Source organism: Rhinoderma darwinii, unplaced genomic scaffold, assembly GCF_050947455.1.
Source record: "Rhinoderma darwinii isolate aRhiDar2 unplaced genomic scaffold, aRhiDar2.hap1 Scaffold_896, whole genome shotgun sequence".
Taxonomy (NCBI): domain Eukaryota; kingdom Metazoa; phylum Chordata; class Amphibia; order Anura; family Rhinodermatidae; genus Rhinoderma; species Rhinoderma darwinii.
Window position 1 is genome coordinate 64,490 of NW_027464468.1, and position 26,761 is coordinate 91,250.

The 26,761-nt window shown below is 38.8% G+C and overlaps 1 long non-coding RNA gene across 1 annotated transcript; it reads left to right on the forward strand.

Annotated features, from left to right (window-relative positions):
- Positions 1-7,690: 7,690 nt before the first annotated feature.
- Positions 7,691-17,630, forward strand: LOC142732159 (uncharacterized). The gene is made up of 4 exons (XR_012879375.1): positions 7,691-7,799; positions 13,837-13,942; positions 17,448-17,484; positions 17,574-17,630. It is a non-coding gene; the product is annotated as an uncharacterized LOC142732159 (long non-coding RNA).
- Positions 17,631-26,761: the final 9,131 nt, after the last annotated feature.

Here is a 26,761-nt window from a genome sequence, read left to right on the forward strand (position 1 = left end):
TATAGAGGCAGTATTATAGTAGTTATATTCTTGTATATAGGGGGCAGTATTATAGTAGTTATATTCTTGTATATAGGGGGCAGTATTATAGTAGTTATATTCTTGTATATAGGGGGCAGTATTATAGTAGTTATATTCTTGTATATGGGGCAGTATTATAGTAGTTATATTCTTGTATATAGGAGGCAGTATTATAGTAGTTATATTCTTGTATATAGGAGGCAGTATTATAGTAGCTATATTCTTGTATATAGGGGGCAGTATTATAGTAGTTATATTCTTGTATATAGGGGCAGTATTATAGTAGTTATATTCTTGTATATAGGCGGCAGTATTATAGTAGTTATATCTTGTATATAGGAGCAGTATTATAGTAGTTATATTCTTGTATATAGGAGCAGTATTATAGTAGTTATATTCTTGTATATAGGAGCAGTATTATAGTAGTTATATTCTTGTATATAGGGGCAGTATTATAGTAGTTATATTCTTGTATATAGGGAGCAGTATTATAGTAGTAATATTCTTGTATATAGGGGCAGTATTATAGTAGTTATATTCTTGTATATAGGGAGCAGTATTATAGTAGTTATATTCCTGTATATAGGGGGCAGTATTATAGTGTTATATTCTTGTATATAGGGGGCAGTGTTATAGTAGTTATAGTCCTATGCGGGGGTAACCGTTAATTCCACTATACAGTGACTTTATTTTGGTTTTATTCTTTTCTACACAGGATTTCTGCAGATTATATTCTCGCTGTACGCTATGAAAGAGAATACAATTTTGATCAGTTTCAGGCAGAATAATCATTATTAAATATCTTCTGTGATCGTTGTCATTCACTTTCAGTTCTTCGCCTTCATTAGCAATAGAAATTTATGGCTCAGACCAGACCACGGCTTGTACTTAGACTTCTTAGTCCTGGGTTGGTTTCCAGCTTTGTGCTCCGCCGCACATATGGACCTGATTACGTCCGTAGTTTCTTTTTCGCCGTGCAGCATCAGGACCCCGAGCAGCTGTATCCGAAGCTAAACCCGGGAGCGTGGATTGTCAGTATTAGCAGCCGTTATATGTTGGATTCATCTTGTAGATAACAGCCAATATAAAATCGACAATAGCTTGTTGTTTAGCTGGGCAGACGACCCCCATCACCTCCCACCCTAAATCTGAGACTAAATGACAGACCCAGTTGATATTTTTTCTATTTATATGAGACCTTAGGGCATGCCCACACGTGGCGGTTTTCTGCATACACTGTCCGCATCAATACCGCACATAATCTGCGTTGCAGTTTCTGTTGCGGCTTTGCCTAAAATGTGCAGTAAATTGATGCGGACTGGCCGCTGCGTATTGAGGTGAAAGTGCTTCCCTTCTCTGTATCAGTGCAGGATAGAGAGAAGGGACAGCACTTTCCCTAGTGAAAGTAAAAGAATTTCATACTTACCGGCCGTTGTCTTGGTGACGCGTCCCTCTTTCGGTATCCAGCCCGACCTCCCTGGATGACGCTCCAGTCCATGTGACCGCTGCAGCCTGTGATTGGCTGTGATTGGCTGCAGCCTGTGATTGGCCTGTGATTGGCTGCAGCCTGTGATTGGCCTGTGATTGGCCTGTGATTGGCCTGTGATTGGACAGTGACTATTTACTGACGTCTCCTAGCAACGCTCCCGTAATTACGGGAGCCCCATTGACTTCCTCAGTCTGGCTGTAGACCTAGAAATACATAGGTCCAGCCAGAATGAAGAAATGTCATGTCAAAAAAGCAAGACGCATCCGCAGCACACATAACATGTGCATGACATCTGCGGACTTCATTGCGGAATTTAGAATCTCCATTGAAGTCAATGGAGAAATTCCGCCATGAGTCCGCAACCAGTCCGCCACTGCTCCGCAACAGACAGAGCATGCTGCGGACACCAAATTCCGCTCCGCAGCCTATGCTCCGCAGCGGAATTTTACGCAACGTGCAAACGAACACTTCTAAATTAAAGTGGAAGTCAATGGAGAAACGGCTCCGCTGCGGATTTCCAGAGCAATTTCGCCACGTCTGGTCATGCCCTAAAAATAATTATGAAGTGAACTCCGAGTATGAACATTTTCGCTATCGGTTCTCTTAATTATCCGTGAATCAATAAGCTGGTGAATCTCTATTGAATAAATATGTATAATAAGCGCTGATGACGCCGCCAGCTGAGAATACGGCGCTCGGCTCATCGGTCCTTTGCTCAGAAGCTTTAAACTAAAAGGATTCATTTATTCATTACAAACGGCAAGAAGTAAAGCGAATAGAAGCAGTGACAGCTCCGCTCAGGGATTATAAGCTCTAGGCAGGAGAACTGAACTCTGCTACATGGAGGGATCTGCACCAGGACAGTAATATCAGGCTAACAACAGAGCCGCACATTATACTGAGCAGTAGAGCGAGCAATTATATATCATACCTAGAACAACCTCTCTATTATACATCATACCTAGAACAACCTCTCTATTATATATCAGTCATTATAACGACCTCTCTATTATATATCAGTCATTATAAAGACCTCTCTATTATATATCAGTCATTGTAACGACCTCTCTATTATATATCAGTCATTATAACGACCTCTCTATTATATATCAGTCATTATAACGACCTCTCTATTATATATCAGTCATTATAACGACCTCTCTATTATATATCAGTCATTATAACGATCTCTCTATTATATATCAGTCATTGTAATGACCTCTCTATTATATATCATTCATTGTAACGACCTCTCTATTATATATCAGTCATTATAACGACCTCTCTATTATATATCAGTCATTATAACGACCTCTCTATTATATATCAGTCATTATAACAACCTCTCTATTATATATCAGTCATTATAACGATCTCTCTATTATATATCAGTCATTGTAATGACCTCTCTATTATATATCAGTCATTATAACGACCTCTCTATTATATATCAGTCATTGTAACGACCTCTCTATTATATATCAGTCATTATAACGACCTCTCTATTATATATCAGTCATTATAACGACCTCTCTATTATATATCAGTCATTATAACGACCTCTCTGTTATATATCAGTCATTATAACGACCTCTCTATTATATATCATTCATTATAACGACCTCTCTATTATATATCAGTCATTGTAACAACCTCTCTATTATATATCAGTCATTATAACGTCCTCTCTATTATATATCAGTCATTATAACGACCTCTCTATTATATATCAGTCATTATAAAGACCTCTCTATTATATATCAGTCATTATAACGACCTCTCTATTATATATCAGTCATTATAACGACCTCTCTATTATATATCAGTCATTATAACGACCTCTCTATTATATATCAGTCATTATAACAACCTCTCTATTATATATCAGTCATTATAACGACCTCTCTATTATATATCATTCATTATAACGGCCTCTCTATTATATATCATTCATTGTAACGTCCTCTCTATTATATATCAGTTATTATAACGACCTCTCTATTATATATCAGTCATTATAACAACCTCTATTATATATCATTCATTATAACGACCTCTCTATTATATATCATTCATTATAACGGCCTCTCTATTATATATCATTCATTGTAACGACCTCTCTATTATATATCAGTCATTATAACGACCTCTCTATTATATATCAGTCATTATAACGACCTCTCTATTATATATCAGTTATTATAACGACCTCTCTATTATATATCAGTCATTATAACAACCTCTATTATATATCATTCATTATAACGACCTCTCTATTATATATCAGTCATTGTAACGACCTCTCTGTTATATATCAGTCATTATAACAACCTCTCTGTTATATATCAGTCATTATAACGACCTCTCTATTATATATCAGTCATTGTAACGACCTCTCTGTTATATATCAGTCATTATAACGACCTCTCTATTATATATCCGTCATTATAACGACCTCTCTATTATATATCAGTCATTATAACAACCTCTCTATTATATATCCGTCATTATAACGACCTCTCTATTATATATCAGTCATTATAACAACCTCTCTATTATATATCAGTCATTGTAACGACCTCTCTATTATATATCAGTCATTATAACGACCTCTCTGTTATATATCAGTCATTATAACGACCTCTCTGTTATATATCAGTCATTATAACGACCTCTCTATTATATATCAGTCATTATAACGACCTCTCTATTATATATCAGTCATTATAACGTCCTCTCTATTATATATCAGTCATTATAACGACCTCTCTATTATATATCAGTCATTATAACGACCTCTCTATTATATATCAGTCATTATAATGACCTCTCTATTATATATCAGTCATTGTAACTACCTCTCTATTATATATCAGTCATTATAACGACCTCTCTGTTATATATCAGTCATTATAACGACCTCTCTGTTATATATCAGTCATTATAACGACCTCTCTATTATATATCAGTCATTATAACGACCTCTCTATTATATATCAGTCATTATAACGGCCTCTCTATTATATATCAGTCATTATAACGACCTCTCTATTATATATCATTCATTGTAACGTCCTCTCTATTATATATCAGTCATTATAACAACCTCTATTATATATCATTCATTATAACGTCCTCTCTATTATATATCAGTCATTATAACGTCCTCTCTATTATATATCAGTCATTATAACGACCTCTCTATTATATATCAGTCATTATATCGACCTCTCTATTATATATCAGTCATTATAACGACCTCTCTATTATATATCAGTCATTATAATGACCTCTCTATTATATATCAGTCATTATAACGACCTCTCTATTATATATCATTCATTATAACGTCCTCTCTATTACATATCAGTCATTATAACGACCTCTCTATTATATATCAGTCATTATAACGACCTCCCTATTATATATCAGTCATTATAACGATCTCTCTATTATATATCAGTCATTGTAACGACCTCTCTATTATATATCAGTCATTATAACGACCTCTCTATTATATATCAGTCATTATAACGACCTCTCTGTTATATATCATTCATTGTAACGATCTCTCTATTATATATCAGTCATTATAACGACCTCTCTGTTATATATCAGTCATTATAACGACCTCTCTATTATATATCAGTCATTGTAACGACCTCTCTATTATATATCAGTCATTATAACAACCTCTCTATTATATATCAGTCATTATAACGACCTCTCTATTATATATCAGTCATTATAACGACCTCTCTATTATATATCAGTCATTATAACGACCTCTCTATTATACATCAGTCATTATAACGACCTCTCTATTATACATCAGTCATTATAACGACCTCTCTATTATATATCAGTCATTATAACGACCTCTCTGTTATATATCAGTCATTGTAACGACCTCTCTATTATATATCAGTCATTATAACGACCTCTCTATTATATATCAGTCATTATAACGACCTCTCTATTATATATCAGTCATTATAACAACCTCTCTATTATATATCAGTCATTGTAACGACCTCTCTATTATATATCAGTCATTATAACGACCTCTCTATTATATATCAGTCATTATAACGACCTCTCTATTATATATCAGTCATTATAACGACCTCCCTATTATATATCAGTCATTATAACGATCTCTCTATTATATATCAGTCATTATAACGACCTCTCTATTATATATCATTCATTGTAACGATCTCTCTATTATATATCAGTCATTATAACGACCTCTCTGTTATATATCAGTCATTATAACAACCTCTCTATTATATATCAGTCATTACAGCGACCTCTCTATTATATATCAGTCATTATAACGACCTCTCTATTATATATCAGTCATTATAACGACCTCTCTATTATATATCAGTCATTGTAACGACCTCTCTATTATATATCAGTCATTGTAACGACCTCTCTATTATATATCAGTCATTATAACGACCTCTCTATTATATATCAGTCATTATAACGACCTCTCTATTATATATCAGTCATTACAGCGACCTCTCTATTATATATCAGTCATTATAAAGACCTCTCTATTATATATCAGTCATTATAACGACCTCTCTATTATATATCAGTCATTGTAACGACCTCTCTATTATATATCAGTCATTGTAACGACCTCTCTATTATATATCAGTCATTATAACGACCTCTCTATTATATATCAGTCATTATAACGACCTCTCTATTATATATCAGTCATTATAACGACCTCTCTATTATATATCAGTCATTATAACGACCTCTCTATTATATATCAGTCATTGTAACGACCTCTCTATTATATATCAGTCATTGTAACGACCTCTCTATTATATATCATTCATTGTAACGATCTCTCTATTATATATCAGTCATTATAACGACCTCTCTGTTATATATCAGTCATTATAACGACCTCTCTGTTATATATCAGTCATTACAACAATAAAGTTCAAGGTCAGAGACAAGGAAACAACAACCAGGACACAAATAAACCTATAGCTGGTACTTTAAAAGGATTTCTGGCGCCTGGACACCGGTTGGATATATTTGCGCTGACATCTTCGTCCCTCATGTTATTCTCCTCTCTGATATTTCCCACAATAATAACGAGGGATATTTCATCAGCTCCTCATGAAACGTGAATCAGATGCAGCTAAACATCTAAGAAAAAAGAATATTTAAAAAAATGTCACTTTAAAACGACAAACATTTTGCTCTATTTATCCCCGTACTGATCGTGAGATGAATGTTTATACTCCAGTCACATGCAGAGCTGCATCCACATTTCTCAATGAGCCCTCATTCGGGCGTTTTTGCCCCGAATTACGTCTGAAAATAGCGCCTCAATAGCGCTGACAAACATCTGCCCATTGAAAGCAATGGGCTGACGTTTGTCTGTTCACACGAGGCGTAATTTACGCGCCGCTGTCAAATGACGGCGCGTAAATAGACGCCCGCGCCAAAGAAGTGACCTGTCACTTCTTTGGGCGTAATTGGAGCCGTTATTCATTGACTCCAATGAATAGCAGCGCCAAATACGTCCGTAATGGACGCGGCGTTCAAGCGCCCGCACATGCCGGTACGGCTGAAATTACGGGGATGTTTTCAGGCTGAAACATCCCCGTAATTTCAGCCGTTACGGACGCCCTCGTGTGAACATACTTTGAGACAGTCAGAGCTGAGCTGATAAGTTGCATTATTGTCTATAGAGTTTAGAGAAATCACAGACACATGGCAAGCAGCAGAAGTGTGACCGCAGGTTTGGATGTGACTGGAGTATAAGACACGACCGAACTCAATACGGATAATTTAAAGTATATATTATATGTAGATGAGAGGTATTTTATTGGAGCCAGGCTTTGAGCAGAGGCGCTAACCGCGGGAAAAAAAGCTGCCCACGCCCCCCCCCCCCCCCCTCATACGTGACCAGTGATGATCAGGATTGTAGAATGGAAAGATATAATTGTATAAATCTGGGCGGAGCTTAGTTGTCACATGACTGTCTGCGCCAACTGCTGTCTGTTTATCCAAGGGTAATAACAAAGGGTGGAGCCTGATCACTATTACCTGACATGGGAAAATAGTTGTCATGGAGATAACAGTCACAATGTGGAAACCATACTGTGACAGTGTGCAAAAAGTAAAGCTCAGTCAGCTCACCTGATCCCACATTGATGGCTCCTGAGCGGATTCAGTGCCGTCTTTTCCTCTTTTAGTTTCCCACTGAGCTATTTTTCACTATAGAGTAAATGGGTGTGTCTATCTCCAGGTGAGTCTAAGGGGTGTGTCTATCTCCAGATGAGTCTATCTCCAGATGAGTCTATGGGGTGTGTCTATCTCCAGATGAGTCTATTTGGTGTGTCTATCTCCAGATGAGTCTATGGGGTGTGTCTATCTCCAGATGAGTCTATTTGGTATGTCTATCTCCAGATGAGTCTATGGGGTGTGTCTATCTCCAGATGAGTCTATTTGGTGTGTCTATCTCCAGGTGAGTCTATGGGGTGTGTCTATCTCCAGATGTGTCTATTTGGTGTGTCTATCTCCAGGTGAGTCTATGGGGTGTGTCTATTTCCAGATGAGTCTATGGGGTGTGTCTATCTCCAGATGAGTCTAAGGGGTGTGTCTATCTCCAGGTGAGTCTATGGGGTGTGTCTATCTCCAGATGAGTCTATTTGGTGTGTCTACCTCCAGATGAGTCTAAGGGATGTGTCTATCTCCAGATGAGTCTATGGGGTGTGTCTATCTCCAGGTGAGTCTATGGGGTGTGTCTATCTCCAGATGAGTCTATGGGGTGTGTCTATCTCCAAATGAGTCTAAGGGGCGTGTCTATCTCCAGATAAGTATTAGGGGCGTGTCTATCTCCAGATGAATATAAGGGGCGTGTCTATCTCCAGATGGGTCTAAGCGGTGTGTCTATCTCTAGATTAATATATGGGGTGTGTCTATCTCCAGATGAGTCTAAGGGGCGTGTCTATCTCCAGATGGGTCTATGAGGGTGTGTCTATCTAGATTACTATATGGGGTGTGTCTATCGCCAGATGAGTCTAAGGTGTGTGTCCATCTTCGGATGGGTCTATGGGGTGTGTCTATCTCCAAATGAGCCTCAGAGGTGTGTCTATTTCTAGATTAATATATGGGGTGTGTCTATCTTGAGATAAATCTAAGGGATTTGTCTATCTCTAGATTAAAATATGGGGTGTGTCTATTTTCAGATGAGTCTAAGGGGTGTGTCTGTCTCTAGATTAGTCTATGGGGTGGAGCTTTAGGGGGATTTAACCATTCACTGCACAGCAATGTATGTGAGGTCAGATGACGGTACAATCAGCTTTCAACATAAGGAGGAAGCTACTAAATGAAGATACACATGAATTTCAGGAGGACCATCGTGTGAGATATATGAAGCTGACCCTGACATAGGGCGGATTAGATGGTGTTATGGTGATGGGGACAGATCCTGGGGACGTGTAAATTATCATTAACGAATGACGTCCTCTCCTTTAAGGGTGTTTTTTAAAATCCGATCATGTGGTGGAAGTCTTGTCAGATGTCACCGCCGGGTCTATGGAGAGAATAACGTATGGAGAGAATAACGCGGGGCCCGCTGTCCCGTAAAACACAGAGATTACATCAGAAGAACGTCTCACTTTTATGGCGGGATATTTTGTTATCCGGTCGGTGTCACAATTTTATAGACGCACTTAGCTTAACGCGCCTTACGGAGATTCGCTGGAAAAATGTGTCAAAGATTATGGGACCCAATTCCACCTGATCTCAGATCTTTATGGCGATCTTATATGAAAGACTGCGGTTAGACACGGCCTCTCGTCCATATAAAGATCTAATAATCTTGTGTTTACAATTGGATCATTAAAGTTCTCACTTGTAATTTATAAAAAAAATACATACCATTAAGACAAGTATCAATCAACATTGGTCGGTTGCATAAGTAAACACACCCCAAAATTCATTCATTTCCAATTATTAGAAGATGAGATAAGAAGAAAATGTATACTTGGCAACCAATACCACAGAATTTCATGGGCAGGGGACTCTTTGGCCGGCTGCATAAGTACACACGCCCTGTAAATTCATGATTCACTGAATTAACTACTTGCTTCTATTAGATGATTTTTGCTAATAATTACCAACACAAGTATTGGCTGCCTGTGACTTTTTTGATGGCCAAAGATCAAATGAATAATCTAAATAAGTACAAGTGTCTCTTAACTTATGACTTTACATTCATTAGGTGAGAAGCGTTTTCCAGACGATGATCAGATACTGTGTGGTCATTATTGTATTCTGGATTGTTACATGTAACCATTAAAAAGATACAACTCATTAAACTACCAAAGCTAATTGCATAAGTACACACACCCTTCATTACTTTGCTTTCATAAGACTGGCTTCACATGTAGCGGTAAAAATGCCGTTTTTGCCACGACTCTTGCAAAATCGTGGCACAATGGTGGATCACGGCAAAAAACACATGTTGTCTTTTTCATTTTCTATATCCAATAAACCGATGGTCCTCTTTGAAGCCTTAGGGTATGTTCACACGGCCTATTTACGGACGTAATTCGGGCGTTTTAACCCCCGAATTACGTCCGAAATTACGGCTTGAAAGCGTTGACAAACATCTGCCCATTGAAAGCAATGGGCTGACGTTTGTCTGTTCACACGAGGCGTATATTTACGCGTCGCTGTCAAAAGACGGCGCGTAAATAGACGCCCGCGCCAAAGAAGTTTCCGTTCACTTCTTCAGACGTAAATGGAGCCGTTTTCTATGGACTCCATGGAAAACCAGCTCCAGCTACGTCCGTAATTAACGCGGCGTTCCAGCGCCTGCACATGCCGTTACGGCTGAAATGACGGGGCTGTTTTCTCCTGGAAACAGCCCCGTAATTTCGGCCGTTACGGACGCTGCCGTGTGAACAGACCCTTAAAGCTGACCATGTTAGGCATCTGCATAAGTAAACACACCCTTGACATTATTACTTTTCATTCCTTATTATACACCCTAATAAAAGACATTCAAAAAATTATAATAAACTCAAAAGGTAAAAAAAACAAAAGAAAAGACAAAAAAAATTAACAACATTACCTGATCCATTTTCTTTATTAGACATTAGGACAATATTTTCCTTATTATAAATATATTTTAAGACAACATTCAAACTCTCTAATGCATAAGTATTCACACCCTCTGTGTGCTTAGCAATTCCTCAAATGTTTCCTGCATAGTAACACATTCCACGGATGGTTGAGAATGCGGGCAGATCTTCACATTCACTGCAAGCAATAATTGTATGGACTGAAATTTAAGTCAATTTCCACACATCTGATATATAATGGAGAGGTCGTTATAATGACTGATATATAATAGAGAGGCCGTTATAATGACTGATATATAATAGAGAGGCCGTTATAATGACTGATATATAACAGAGAGGTCGTTACAATGACTGATATATAATAGAGAGGTTGTTCCAATGACTGATATATAATAGAGAGGTCGTTATAATGACTGATATATAACAGCGAGGTCGTTATAATGACTGATATATAATAGAGAGGTTGTTCCAATGACTGATATATAACAGAGAGGTCGTTATAATGACTGATATATAATAGAGAGGCCGTTATAATGACTGATATATAATAGAGAGGTTGTTATAATGACTGATATATAATAGAGAGGTCGTTATAATGACTGATATATAATAGAGAGGTCGTTATAATGACTGATATATAATAGAGAGGTTGTTATAATGACTGATATATAATATAGAGAGGTCGTTACAGTGACTGATATATAATAGAGAGGTCGTTATAATGACTGATATATAATAGAGAGGTCGTTATAATGACTGATATATAATAGAGAGGTCGTTATAATGACTGATATATAAGAGAGAGGTTGTTCCAATGAGTGATATATAATAGAGAGGTCGTTATAATGACTGATATATAATAGAGAGGTCGTTATAATGACTGATATATAATAGAGAGGTTGTTCCAATGACTGATATATAATAGAGAGGTCGTTATAATGACTGATATATAATAGAGAGGTCGTTATAATGACTGATATATAACAGAGAGGTCGTTATAATAACTGATATATAATAGAGAGGTCGTTATAATGACTGATATATAACAGAGGTCGTTATAATGACTGATATATAATAGAGAGGTCGTTATAATGACTGATATATAATAGAGAGGTCGTTATAATGACTGATGTATAATAGAGAGGTTGTTATAATGACTGATGTATAATAGAGAGGTCGTTATAATAACTGATGTATAATAGAGAGGTCGTTACAATGACTGATATATAATAGAGAGGTCGTTATAATGACTGATATATAATAGAGAGGTCGTTATAATGACTGATATATAATAGAGAGGTCGTTATAATGACTGATATATAATAGAGAGGTCGTTATAATGACTGATATATAATAGAGAGGTCGTTATAATGACTGATATATAATAGAGAGGTCGTTATAATGACTGATATATAATAGAGAGGTCGTTATAATGACTGATATATAATAGAGAGGTCGTTATAATGACTGATATATAATAGAGAGGTCGTTACAATGACTGATATATAATGGAGAGGTCGTTATAATGACTGATATATAATAGGGAGGTCGTTATAATGACTGATATATAATAGAGAGGTCGTTATAATGACTGATATATAATAGAGAGGTCGTTACAATGACTGATATATAATAGAGAGGTCGTTATAATGACTGATATATAATAGAGAGGTTGTTCCAATGACTGATATATAATAGAGAGGTCGTTATAATAACTGATGTATAATAGAGAGGTCGTTACAATGACTGATATATAATAGAGAGGTCGTTACAATGACTGATATATAATACAGAGGTCGTTACAATGACTGATATATAATAGAGAGGTCGTTATAATGACTGATATATAATAGAGATGTCGTTATAATGACTGATATATAATAGAGATGTCGTTATAATGACTGATATATAACAGAGAGGTCATTATAATAACTGATATATAATAGAGAGGTCGTTATAATGACTGATATATAATAGAGAGGTCGTTATAATGACTGATATATAATAGAGAGGTCGTTATAATGACTGATGTATAATAGAGAGGTCGTTATAATGACTGATGTATAATAGAGAGGTCGTTATAATAACTGATGTATAATAGAGAGGTCGTTACAATGACTGATATATAATAGAGAGGTCGTTATAATGACTGATATATAATAGAGAGGTCGTTATAATGACTGATATATAATAGAGAGGTCGTTATAATGACTGATATATAATAGAGAGGTCGTTATAATGACTGATATATAATAGAGAGGTCGTTATAATGACTGATATATAATAGAGAGGTCGTTATAATGACTGATATATAATAGAGAGGTCGTTATAATGACTGATATATAATAGAGAGGTCGTTATAATGACTGATATATAATAGAGAGGTCGTTATAATGACTGATATATAATAGAGAGGTCGTTACAATGACTGATATATAATGGAGAGGTCGTTATAATGACTGATATATAATAGGGAGGTCGTTATAATGACTGATATATAATAGAGAGGTCGTTATAATGACTGATATATAATAGAGAGGTCGTTATAATGACTGATATATAATAGAGAGGTTGTTCCAATGACTGATATATAATAGAGAGGTCGTTATAATAACTGATGTATAATAGAGAGGTCGTTATAATGACTGATATATAATAGAGAGATTGTTCCAATGACTGATATATAATAGAGAGGTTGTTATAATGACTGATATATAATAGAGAGGTCGTTATAATGACTGATATATAATAGAGAGGCCGTTACAATAACTGATATATAATAGAGAGGTCGTTATAATGACTGATATATAATAGAGAGGTCGTTATAATGACTGATATATAATAGAGAGGTCGTTACAATGACTGATATATAATAGAGATTGTTCCAATGACTGATATATAATAGAGAGGCTTCTGACTATTCTCCTGGATATTCTTTGTACCGCATACTCGACTCTGCTACATCTGTTATTGAACCCTGGATTGCCTGACTACTCTCTTGACCATGGCTTCTGTACCTCATATCCAACTCTACATCATTATTGCTGAGCCACTTGATTGCATGACTACTCTCCTGACCGCTACGTCTGTACCACGGACCAGCTCTGCTACATCACCAAACCCTGAATTGCTTCACTGTGATGCGTCATATCCCTGGAATGTGTAATGAGTCTTTTTTCTACTTCTCTATAGTCGTCTATTACCCCTGACGCTATTCAGAAAATCCACCACCCGGTGGTAGAGGCGCTGAAGTCCTGATCCGGAGTCCTGGCGGAGCACCACGACCCAAACCGCAATGGTAAAGGGGGTGCAATATGCGAAATTGTGCCGCCTGGTTGGCTCTTTCTCTGGGTGTTGTAGGAATCAGATCATAACACTTCACCTATGACGGGAAACTAGACCATGATGGTGAAGCTGGAGGTCACGGCTATGGGGGATGGGCTCAGCCACGGTGCTTGCTGTAAATGAGATCTTCTGTGTAGACCGCGGTACATTCTAGATTCAGAATCTTCTTCCAATCAAGATGCAGCGCTGTTCATCCGTCCGTCCTTTTCGCCCTAATAAGAAAAAAATCATCGTTGTTTTCAAACTTCGGCTTTTTTTTCCGCTCGTCTTCTAATTTTAACAGCAGATCCGAGTTTATTTCTCAATCTGTCGGTTACGTTCTGCGCATTTCCCTCCTCCGTCCATTTCCGCTGTTTGATCAACACATAATTTGACTTGTTGTAACTCTTTTTTCTTACTCTTCCAGTATTGATCTTTCTAAAGTGAACTGTGCCGTAACCTTTTCTGTGAAACTAATATCGGCCTCGACAAATGTTCCAGACCACAGATAAATCAAAGGAAAGTTTAGCTCAGCGAGGAAAATGTTCCCCAATTTAAATCCACAAGAATGTCGTGTACTTACTTCTACAATATCGGATATATGATCCTTGTGTGGGGGCCGAGGGTAAGGAAACCACTGGCAACGCAAGACCTTAAAGGGGAAGCTTATTTTGGACAACTTCTTTCTGGAGAAAACGGCCGCCACATATGATGATCTGCTGAGATCCTTCTCTATCTGCACGTCTGTCTGGCTCATCATCACTGTATAAAATTGAACACAGTCCTAGAAGACTTCAGAGTCCAACAGGACAATCAGGACAAATGTGATTCTACCCCCAAAATACAGAGAATTGCCCTACTCACCTCCTCTGGTCTTCCGTAGCAACGCTTCCCTGCCGGCATCCTCAGATGACATCATTTTGTTCCAATCACAGGTAGTGGTCACATATGACAATAAAAGTAATCTCAGTAGGTCGGCAGGGGCACGTCGCAGCAGCGGTCACATGGGACAAGACCATGCCATCTCAGTAGGTCGGCAGGGGCACGTCGCAGCAGCGGTCACATGGGACAAGATAATGCCATCTCATTAGGTCGGCAGGGGCACGTCGCAGCAGCGGTCACATGGGACAAGATAATGTCATCTCAGGAGGCCGGGAGGGACGCGTCACTATGAGAGGCCAGGGGAGTATGGTATTTTTTTTATTATCTACCCTTCTCCCCTCTTCCTTTTTCTAATCTGCAAAGTGGCGGCCGATTCGTGTGTCGCAAACCTCAAAAGTTTAGGAATTTTGACAAATTTGAAACTTTTGGAAAATTTTGACCACATTTCATTTATTTAGAATCGATGTGCTCATCTCTAGTCATTATATACTCATCATCCTGATCCTGGTTAGCACTTTGCCCCTGTCTTGCCCATTTGGATTCACACCAGATAGATAAAGTCCCCATTTTCTGACTATGTATCGGAGCCTCCCTGCTACTTCTGCCTTCCTGGTATTGACCCATGACTATCTTATTCTCATCCAGACTCATCGCCACTTCTCCATTGGGGGCTGTGATCCGGGCATCTGGCCGCCACACTGTCAATACCTCTGTGAGGTCATTTAGACTGAAGAATGGGGGGGGGGGGTCCCTTAGACTTTGTGATTTGATTAGTTAACGCAAAACCGTTTGAGGCATTGAGGTTCCGCTATCTTGATAAGCTCCGTCACATGCCCATTGTCCTACTTCAGTGCTTTACATCAAGACATTGGAAGTGTGAAGTATATTCTCAGAATGTCTGGTACATACACCTAAATATTCTCACATAGTAGTAACAGTCTAAGAAATTACTTCCGGTGGCTCCATTCTGACAGCAGCTAATGAGAGCATCGAAGATTAGTATCGAACCCAAAAACTCCTGCAGACAAGGCAGCAGCTCTTTTCATTGAGCCATCAGGGATGTTGGACAACTCGAAAACGAAATCTGATGTCTAGATTCTCTTGAGATGCCTTGCCTTAATTACCTGATCAGTAATCGGTAATCACCCTGTTGAGCTTCCTTTTTTCTAGTCTAATTCCTTACTGCCTCAATTGCTCTACATTCTACTGCTGTTTATTTGTGTACCGAACTTGGATTATTTCCTCACTACGGCTCTGCCTTACCCTACAAACTATTGCAGAACCTGGATAGTTTCTTGACCACGTCTCTGCTTTAAGTTACAAACTATTGCCACTTATATATGTACCGTACTTGGATTATTTCCTGACCATGTCTCTGTCTCAAGCTACAGCCTGTTGCAGCTTATTTGTTTACCAAACTTGGATTGCTTCCTGACCACGTCTCTGCCATACATTGCAAACTCTTTCCTCTTATATATGTACCGTATTTGGATTGTTTTCTGACCACATCTCTGCCTTATGCTACAAGCTGTTGCTGCTTATCTGTGTACGGACTGTCACTTGACTACTCTTGCTATTACCACCCTACTTCCAGATTTTTTCAGCCACTGGACTCTAAATCTGCTTTCAGACCCTGGCAATGAGAGTTTCCTATGTTTTGATAGTTCAATACGTTTAATTGCTCAAGACAAGCTGCAGTCTATTCTCACACTGTTTAATCAGCATGAGAATGTCTGGGGGAGTCTCCCTGCCTTCATTTGACTTCTCCTTGACAACTGGTCCCCTTAGAAATAGAGTTGCCACCTTTTCGACCCAACAATACATCTAGGTTCAGGGTGAATTAACATGTGCTGATTTTGTGACGTTTTAATCTAAACAAGTTAAAAATTCTGCTCTGATTAATATCTTAACTTATCATTATAAGGCTTAAAACTAAATTTTTCAGATGCAGAGCTCCAAATCCCCTACATATGAAGTTTTTAAAAAAAATAACATGCTGACTTCCTGCAGCTTCCACTAGAGGGAGCATGGGAGCATGTTGCATACTTTCCTCTCATGGAGTACAATGTATAACAGTATGCAGTAAGCTCCTGAGCTCCCCCTAGTGGTGGCAGCAGGTACGCTGCTTGTTATTTTTTAAATTCATGCCTCTGCAAAGTATTTGGAGCTCTGTATCAGAAAAAGGGAGTTCCTACCATGATAAAGATATATTACGAACTTATTCAGGGCAGAATTTTGTACCAAAAAAACGACATGACAGTAAGAGGTGGAGATTTGCTTAAAGGCAGAAAAGCGCCCTAGTTAAAGAGGTTCTATGAACCCCATGGCTACTCATTGTGCCCCTTTACCCCTGCTCGCTTCTCACCACAATGTCTGTCCTGAGTCACGTCTACATGAGGAGGTCACCTCAGTCCACAGGCCTTCAGCGGCCACCAAGGCTTTATATCGGAAGGTTCCACGTCTGTTCTGAGCCACCACGCAAACACCACAAATCCTATTAGAACGTGTCTCTGGGCTGACGCTATGAACGCATCGACCGCGGCTCCTGATATTCAGCTTTATGTGTTTGATTAAACTCTTTATGTTTCACTTCTTAGATCTCTCCAACCTCCGAGACGAGCGTTTAACTTAAAGGTGGAATTATATAATTTCTTCTTTTGTCTTCAATTATTCATGTTATTTTTTTGCATAAAATATTTACAGACTTTCTCGGGGGTTTCTAGGGAAGATGCTGTCAAGTGGAGTTATTGTGGACGAGCTGTTTATCTGCGAATCTCCTGACTGAACCGGGACGCTGACAGATAAACCCCACGATATCATCCGTAATTGCTGCAGAATAAAAGATTCCTATCTGATCTGTGCTTCAAATGTATCAATTCAACTCAGAAAAAAAACTCCCATCAGCTCCGCACCCTGTAAAGGTTCTACATTGTAGCAGCTTGTGGCTCTTATCTCCCCTCCCCATGTGTCAGGCTCCACCCACTTATGTAAATATATTTCCCTTACACAGATAATGTAGTAGATGATACCTGCAGTCCTATGTAACACCACAGGTAACTCAGTGATAACTCTCTGAGTACAGATAATGTAGTAGATGTTACCTGCAGTCCTATGTAACACCACAGATAACACAGTGATAACTCTCTGAGTACAGATAATGTAGTAGTGTTACCTGCAGTCCTGTGTAACACCACAGATAACACAGTGATAACTCTCTGATTACAGATAATATAGTAGATGTTACCTGCAGTCCTATGTAACACCACAGATAACACAGTGATAACTCTCTGAGTACAGATAATGTAGTAGTGTTACCTGCAGTCCTATGTAACACCACAGATAACAGAGTGATAACTCTCTGAGTATAGATAATGTAGTAGTGTTACCTGCAGTCCTATGTAACACCACAGATAACACAGTGATAACTGTCTGAGTACAGATAATGTAGTAGATGTTACCTGCAGTCCTATGTAACACCACAGATAACACAGTGATAACTCTCTGAGTACAGATAATGTAGTAGATGTTACCTGCAGTCCTATGTAACACCACAGATAACACAGTGATAACTCTCTGAGTACAGATAATGTAATAGATGTTACCTGCAGTCCTACGTAACACCACAGATAACAGTGATAACTCTCTGAGTACAGATAATGTAGTAGATGTGTTACCTGCAGTCCTATGTAACACCACAGATAACACAGTGATAATTCTCTGAGTACAGATAATGTAGTAGATGTTACCTGCAGTCCTATGTAACACCACATATAAGACAGTGATAACTCTGAGTACAGATACTGTAGTAGATTTTATTTGCAGTCCTATGTAACACCACAGATAACACAGTGATAACTCTCTGAGTACAGATAATGTAGTAGTGTTACCTGCAGTCCTATGTAACATCACAGATAACACAGTGATAACTGTCTGAGTACAGATAATGTAGTAGATGTTACCTGCAGTCCTATGTAACACCACAGATAACACAGTGATAACTCTCTGAGTACAGATAATGTAGTAGTGTTACCTGCAGTCCTATGTAACACCACAGATAACACAGTGATAACTGTCTGAGTACAGATAATGTAGTAGATGTTACCTGCAGTCCTATGTAACACCACAGATAACAGTGATAACTCTCTGAGTACAGATAATGTAGTAGATGTGTTACCTGCAGTCCTATGTGACACCACAGATAATATTGTTGATTTCACGTTCAGCCCTATGTAACACCACAGATAACACAGTGATAACTCTCTGAGTACAGATAATGTAGTAGATGTTACCTGCAGTCCTATGTAACACCACAGATAACACACAGTGATAACTCTCTCAGTACAGATAATGTAGTAGTGTCACCTGCAGACCTATGTAACACCACAGATAACACACAGTGATAACTCTCTGAGTACAAATAATGTAGTAGAGGTTACCTGCAGTCCTATGTAACACCACAGATAACACAGTGATAACTCTCTGAGTACAGATAATGTAGTAGATGTTACCTGCAGTCCTATGTCACGCCACAGATAACACAGTGATAACTCCCTGAGTACAGATAATGTAGTAGATGTCACCTGCAGTCCTATGTAACACCACAGATAACACAGTGATAACTCTCTGAGTACAGATAATGTAGTAGTGTTACCTGCAGTCCTATGTAACACCACAAATAACACAGTGATAACTCTCTGAGTACAGATAATGTAGTATATTTTATTTGCAGTCCTATGTAACACCACAGATAACAGTGATAACTCTCTGAGTACAGATAATGTAGTAGATGTTACCTGCAGTCCTATGTAACACCACAGATAACACAGTGATAACTCTCTGAGTACAGATAATGTAGTAGATGTTACCTTCAGTCCTATGTAACACCACAGACAACACAGTGATAACTCTGAGTACAGATAATGTAGTAGATGTTACCTGCAGTCCTATGTAACACCACAGATAACACAGTGATAACTCTCTGAGTACAGATAATGTAGTAGATGTTACCTGCAGTCCTATGTAACACCACAGATAACACAGTGATAACTCTCTGAGTACTGGTTGTGCAGTAGATGTTACCTGCAGTCCTATGTAACACCACAGAGAACACAGTGATAACTCTTTGAGTACAGATAATGTAGTAGATTTTATTTGCAGTCCTATGTAACACCACAGATAACACAGGGATAACTCTCTGAGTACAGATAATGTAGTAGTGTCACCTGCAGTCCTATGTAACACCACAGATAACACACAGTGATAACTCTCTGAGTACAGATAATGTAGTAGATGTTACCTGCAGTCCTATGTAACACCACAGAGAACACAGTGATAACTCTCTGAGTACAGATAATGTAGTAGTGTCACCTGCAGTCTAATGTAACACCACAGATAACACAGTGATAACTCTCTGAGTACAGATAATGTAGTAGATGTTACCTGCAGTCCTATGTAACACCACAGATAACACAGTGATAACTCTCTGATTACGGATAATATAGTAGATGTTACCTGCAGTCCTATGTAACACCACAGATAACACAGTGATAACTCTCTGAGTACAGATAATGTAGTAGATGTTACCTGCAGTCCTATGTAACACCACATATAACACAGTGATAACTCTCTGAGTACAGATAATGTAGTAGATGTTACCTGCAGTCCTATGTAACACCACATATAACACAGTGATAACTCTCTGAGTACAGATAATGTAGTAGATGTTACCTGCAGTCCTATGTAACACCACAGATAACACAGTGATAACTCTCTGAGTACAGATAATGTAGTAGATGTTACCTGCAGTCCTATGTAACACCACAGATAACACAGTGATAACTCTCTGATTACAGATAATATAGTAGATGTTACCTGCAGTCCTATGTAACACCACAGATAACACAGTGATAACTCTCTGAGTACAGATAATGTAGTAGATGTTACCTGCAGTCCTATGTAACACCACATATAACACAGTGATAACTCTCTGAGTACTGGTTGTGCAGTAGATGTTACCTGCAGTCCTATGTAACACCACAGAGAACACAGTGATAACTCTTTGAGTACAGATAATGTAGTAGATTTTATTTGCAGTCCTATGTAACACCACAGATAACACAGGGATAACTCTCTGAGTACAGATAATGTAGTAGTGTCACCTGCAGTCCTATGTAACACCACAGAGAACACAGTGATAACTCTCTGAGTACAGATAATGTAGTAGTGTCACCTGCAGTCTAATGTAACACCACAGATAACACAGTGATAACTCTCTGAGTACAGATAATGTAGTAGATGTTACCTGCAGTCCTATGTAACACCACAGATAACACAGTGATAACTCTCTGATTACAGATAATATAGTAGATGTTACCTGCAGTCCTATGTAACACCACAGATAACACAGTGATAACTCTCTGAGTACAGATAATGTAGTAGATGTTACCTGCAGTCCTATGTAACACCACATATAACACAGTGATAACTCTCTGAGTACAGATAATGTAGTAGATGTTACCTGCAGTCCTATGTAACACCACATATAACACAGTGATAACTCTCTGAGTACAGATAATGTAGTAGATGTTACCTGCAGTCCTATGTAACACCACAGATAACACAGTGATAACTCTCTGAGTACAGATAATGTAGTAGATGTTACCTGCAGTCCTATGTAACACCACAGATAACACAGTGATAACTCTCTGATTACAGATAATATAGTAGATGTTACCTGCAGTCCTATGTAACACCACAGATAACACAGTGATAACTCTCTGAGTACAGATAATGTAGTAGATGTTACCTGCAGTCCTATGTAACACCACATATAACACAGTGATAACTCTCTGAGTACAGATAATGTAGTAGATGTTACCTGCAGTCCTATGTAACACCACATATAACACAGTGATAACTCTCTGAGTACAGATAATGTAGTAGATGTTACCTGCAGTCCTATGTAACACCACAGATAACACAGTGATAACTCTCTGAGTACAGATAATGTAGTAGATGTTACCTGCAGTCCTATGTAACACCACAGATAACACAGTGATAACTCCCTGATTACAGATAATGTAGTAGATGTTACCTGCAGTCCTATGTAACACCACAGATAACACAGTGATAACTCTCTGAGTACAGATAATGTAGTAGATGTTACCTGCAGTCCTATGTAACACCACAGATAACACAGTGATAACTCTCTGAGTACAGATAATGTAGTAGATGTTACCTGCAGTCCTATGTAACACCACAGATAACACAGTGATAACTCTCTGATTACAGATAATGTAGTAGATGTTACCTGCAGTCCTATGTAACACCACAGATAACACAGTGATAACTCTCTGATTACAGATAATGTAGTAGATGTTACCTGCAGTCCTATGTAACACCACATATAACACAGTGATAACTCTCGGAGTACAGATAATGTAGTAGATGTTACCTGCAGTCCTATGTAACACCACAGATAACACAGTGATAACTCCCTGATTACAGATAATGTAGTAGATGTTACCTGCAGTCCTATGTAACACCACAGATAACACAGTGATAACTCTCTGAGTACAGATAATGTAGTAGCTGTTACCTGCAGTCCTATGTAACACCGCAGATAACACAGTGATAACTCCCTGAGTACAGATAATGTAGTAGATGTTACCTGCAGTCCTATGTAACACCACAGATAACACAGTGATAACGCTTTGAGTACAGATAATGTAGTAGTGTTACCTGCAGTCCTATGTAACACCACAGATAACACAGTGATAACTCTCTGAGTACAGATAATGTAGTAGATGTCACCTGCAGTCCTATGTAAAACCACAGATAACACAGTGATAACTCTCTGAGTACAGATAATGTAGTGGATGTTACCTGCAGTCCTATGTAACACCACAGATAACAGTGATAACTCTCTGAGTACAGATAATGTAGTAGATGTTACCTGCAGTCCTATGTAACACCACAGATAACACAGTGATAACTCTCTGAGTACAGATAATGTAGTAGATGTTACCTGCAGTCCTATGTAACACCACATATAACACAGTGATAACTCTCGGAGTACAGATAATGTAGTAGATGTTACCTGCAGTCCTATGTAACACCACAGATAACACAGTGATAACTCCCTGATTACAGATAATGTAGTAGATGTTACCTGCAGTCCTATGTAACACCACAGATAACACAGTGATAACTCTCTGAGTACAGATAATGTAGTAGATGTTGCATGCAGTCCTATGTAACACCACAGATAAAACAGTGATAACTCTCTGAGTACAGATAATGTAGTAGTGTTACCTGCAGTCCTATGTAACAGCACAGATAACACAGTGATAACTCTCTGAGTACAGATAATGTAGTAGATGTTGCATGCAGTCCTATGTAACACCACAGATAAAACAGTGATAACTCTCTGAGTACAGATACTGTAGATTTTATTTGCAGTCCTATGTAACACCACAGATAGGATGCAGAGATTATCTGAGTTAGTTCTATCTGCCTTATGTAATAAAATCGATATAACATTGTGAAATCACCATGATTTATACTGCATTACTATCTTAGCTCTGCTACATCTGTATTCCTCCCGTACAGCAGCCAATAACACAACAACTAAATGAAGCTAATAAATAATAAATCCGCGCTTTGTTGTAATTATTAATCGCCTGCAGGAGATAAACTTTGCTGAGATCTTTGCTGAACTCAGAGAAATAATTAGGTTGAAAATATAAAATTATGGAAATAAAAACTATTTATAAGAAAAATAAATGATGTTTTACCAAAGTTCTCTTATTATACAATGGCCTCAGATCATGTCCTCAAACTTTATTGGCAGTAATTAGTTTGCTGTGTATCCGGCATGAAACGTCTCCAGACAGAGAGTAGGATTGGGGTTTCCATAGAACAGAGGGGGGCACACTGCAAAAAGCAGAATAGCGCCCCCTGCAGGGTCGTGTATCACACCCCATCATCCCTGGACAACACCCAGAGCCTGCTGTCCCCTTCTAATCCTTCCAGTTAACCCTCCAGACATTTCCTCTGCTTCTGTGATTGTGGAGAGGGGGCGCTCTTTATAATAGGGGGGATAGGCCTGGGTCCCTCGTGTCAGGGGCCCCCAGAATCTGCATGCGCTCCCTCTATGATGTCTACATCCTGTGTTGCATGAAGCTGGAGGACCCAACACGTTCATCCGTCACATGGACCACCCATTCATGTCAATAGATATTATGTAATGCTTCATTTCCCCTGTGGTGGCGCTGCAGCGAAACAAAACACTCGCTGCCAAGTTCACTAAGAGATTAGAGCTGATCGCAGGGGTTCCCTCCAACAGGAAACCCTAAGATCAATCATCGGGGGCTCCTTTTAAAATATTCTGGCTTGTCCTTAAATACACAAAGCAGGACACGCCGGCAGAGACCCGTGGGGGGCTCTAAAACCCTTCACTCTCCCTTCATTCTCCCGGTCATGTCGGTAAACATTTTGCTGTAGATCCACGCCCTAAAATGTTACGAAAAATGTCAGACGCCGCTAAGACATAACAATCGCGACACCAGGGACGCCTTGATCAGGTTAACGCTTTACTTAACCCTTCCATTGCTCGACCTCTGAGTGGTACCTTTTTTCTGCTTGTGGTCTGACTATGATATTAAAGTGACGATCAATGACCGACAACGACCAGCTGTGTCCGACCAGATACGAGAGACATTGCCGGTCGCTGTTGTCAGTGCGGTTGGTGCCGCCATCCTTGGTGATCGAATTGATTGTTTTTCTCTTTTTCCGTTTCTCCTCATTTTTTATTCTGGACGAGGGGACGGCTCTTAGGGGATATCTCAGACACGTCTGCTCTGCTTGATGGTCACACAACAAATGGCTTAGATACAGTGGTTCAGCAGAGAGTATCACAGATAAAAAGCTTAGATACAGCAGCTTCGCAGCCCGTATCACACATAATAGGATCAGATACAGCAGCTCAGCAGACAGTATCACACATAATAGGATCAGATACTGCAGCTCAGCAGACAGTATCACACATATTAGGATTAGATACACAGCTCAGCAGACAGTATCACACATGATAAGATTAGATACAGGGCTCAGCAGACAGTATCACACATGATAGGATTAGATACACAGCTCAGCAGACAGTATCACACAGGATAGGATTAGATACACAGCTCAGCAGACAGTATCACACATGATGGGATTAGATACACAGCTCAGCAGACAGTATCACACATGATAGGATTAGATACACAGCTCAGCAGATAGTATCACACATAATAGGATTAGATACACAGCTCAGCAGACAGTATCACACATGATAGGATTAGATACAGTGGCTCAGCAGACAGTATCACACATGATAGGATTAGATATACAGCTCAGCAGACAGTATCACACATGATAGGATTAGATACACAGCTCAGCAGACAGTATCACACATGATAGGATCAGATACACAGCTCAGCAGACAGTATCACACAGGATAGGATTAGATACAGAGCTCTGCAGACAGTATCACACATTATAGGATTAGATACACAGCTCAGCAGACAGTATCACACATGATAGGATCAGATACACAGCTCAGCAGACAGTATCACACAGGATAGGATTAGATACAGAGCTCTGCAGACAGTATCACACAGGATAGGATTAGATACACAGCTCAGCAGACAGTATCACACATTATAGGATTAGATACACAGCTCAGCAGACAGTATCACACAGGATAGGATTAGATACAGCGGCTCAGCAGACAGTATCACACATGATAGGATTAGATACACAGCTCAGCAGACAGTATCACACATGATAGGATTAGATACAGGGGCTCAGCAGACAGTATCACACATGATAGGATTAGATACAGGGGCTCAGCAGACCGTATCACACATGATAGGATTAGATACACAGCTCAGCAGACAGTATCACACATGATAGAATTATATACACAGCTCAGCAGACATTATCACACATGATAGGATTAGAAACACAGCTCAGCAGACAGTATCACACGTGACAGGATTAGATACACGGCTCAGCAGGCAGTATCACACATGATAGGATTAGAAACACAGCTCAGCAGACAGTATCACACATGATAGGATTAGAAACACAGCTCAGCAGACAGTATCACACATGATAGGATTAGATACACGGCTCAGCAGACAGTATCACACATGATAGGATTAGATACACGGCTCAGCAGACAGTATCACACATGATAGGATTAGATACACGGCTCAGCAGGCAGTATCACACATGATAGGATTAGAAACACAGCTCAGCAGACAGTATCACACATGATAGGATTAGAAACACAGCTCAGCAGACAGTATCACACATGATAGGATTAGATACACGGCTCAGCAGACAGTATCACACATGATAGGATTAGATACAGCAGCTCAGCAGACAGTATCACACATGATAGGATTAGATACACGGCTCAGCAGACAGTATCACACATGATAGGATTAGATACAGCAGCTCAGCAGACAGTATCACACATGATAGAATTATATACACAGCTCAGCAGACAGTATCACACATGATAGGATTAGATACAGGGGCTCAGCAGACAGTATCACACATGATAGAATTAGATACACAGCTCAGCAGACAGTATCACACATGATAGGATTAGATACAGGGGCTCAGCAGACCGTATCACACATGATAGGATTAGATACAGTGGCTCAGCAGACAGTATCACACATGATAGGATTAGATACAGGGGCTCAGCAGACCGTATCACACATGATAGGATTAGATACAGTGGCTCAGCAGACAGTATCACGCATGATAGGATTAGATACAGTGGCTCAGCAGACAGTATCACACATTATAGGATTAGATACAGTGGCTCAGCAGACAGTATCACACATTATAG